Source organism: Stomoxys calcitrans, chromosome 4 (assembly GCF_963082655.1).
Source record: "Stomoxys calcitrans chromosome 4, idStoCalc2.1, whole genome shotgun sequence".
Lineage (NCBI taxonomy): Eukaryota > Metazoa > Arthropoda > Insecta > Diptera > Muscidae > Stomoxys > Stomoxys calcitrans.
In genome coordinates this window covers 162014118-162015851 of record NC_081555.1, presented here as the reverse complement: position 1 = coordinate 162015851, position 1734 = coordinate 162014118, and positions in this window count along the sequence as shown.

The window sequence follows — 1734 nt, the reverse complement described above, 5'->3', positions numbered from 1 at the left end:
CGTTATGATACCAATACCAATCCTTCGTCGACCCGAAAGGCTTCGGGTTAACCAAGTTTATTGACGGCAGTCCTTTGGCCTTCACCGCCAAATCGTCTGCCCTTTCATTTCCCCTTACTACGCTATGGGCCGATGGGGATTTTGCCAACCTCAGAGAAGGCGTTAATCTTCTTCTTACACTGAAAGACTGTTCGTGTGCTTACCGTCCTGGTTGTTATTGCCCTTATGGCAATTTTACTGTCGGTAAAGATTATCATACTCGACGTCCTCGCGTTAGCATCACACCACTTCACGCATTCCGTGATCACCCGGATCTCCGCCTGCAGGACCGTATTATGGTCAGGCAGTCTAAAACAGATCTAAGTCCCTGGGTTCTCAATGTATTCCCCAGGTCTACTCTATCATCTAGCTTTGATCCATCCGTGTAACATGATCTTCCTGATGGCAATACTAGGGTTCCGTTAATTCAAGTCTGTGCCGATGGCAGCAGTGCCTCGCACTCGACAACAAGGTTCATCGCAGGTATCCGATCGGAAACCCCTTCCCTTCCTTCCAGGTTCCTTATCTTCGCCTCGATTAAACCGTGGAGGTATGAGCTGCTCTCAATCCATTCTTCCATCGCCTTAAGTCTCATAGCCGCAGTGGCTGCCTTACTCCTAATCTGTATGTCAATGGGTCGGATGTCTAGAATAGTCTCCAGTGCTCTAGTGAGCGTGGCCCTTATCGCTCCGCCTATGCCAAGACAATATGTTTTCTGAACCTGTTGTATGGTCCTTATGTTGCACTTTTTCTCCATAGCAATCCACCAAACTACTGAGGCGTAAGTATATATTGGTCTAATAACGCTCCCGTAGAGCCAGTGGACTATTCTCGGATTCAGGCTCCATTTCGAGCCAACGGCCCGTCTACATAGTGTCCAACATCTGTGAGCCTTTTCAGTACGCTCCTGAATTTGACACTTCCAATTCAGTTGCCTGTCCAAGATCACACCTAAGTATTTGACCTTGTCAGATATCGAAATCGTCTTATTGAGGAAACATGGTGCGATAAATTGGCCCACCTTCGTCTTCCTCGTGACCAGGCATATTTCAGTCTTCTCTGGGTTAACATTGAGACCTCTGGGTCTAGCCCAGTCATATGCCGTATGCAAGACCCTTTCGGCTCTTCTGGATAACTCGTTCTGATCCTTACCCCTTAGAAGTATTATAAAATCGTCTGCCTAGCAGACGGTTCAAATTCCTCCTCAGTCAGCATCCGTAATAGGTAATTTATGGTGGTCACCCATAGGAGTGGCGATAAAATGCCCCCCTGTGGCGTGCTTTGTGCCACTTTCTCCCTTATATTTATGCCATGGGACACACAATTTATCTGTACCTGTTCCTTAGCCAGTCTCTAAGGACCGGGTCCACCCGGTACTGGTCTAAGGATTGGATGAGTGTGTCGGTCCGCACATTGTTAAAAGCCCCCTCGATGTCAATGCATACCGCCAGTGAGTACATTTCGGCATCGAAGGATTCTTCTATTTTAATTAAGATTTTTTTAAATGGATAACGGTTTTGGATATCAATGATATTCTTTATTCCTGTAAAAGTAGGTTCGATGTCAATATGTATGGAACTCGATTTCTTTTGCATAACCACCATGGGCACGCTTGCAGAAGTCCAGACGCTGAACCCGTTTTTTTACGGTTTCAAGCATAAATCGGCTTTGTTTGATGTCCCTATCGGTTTACTT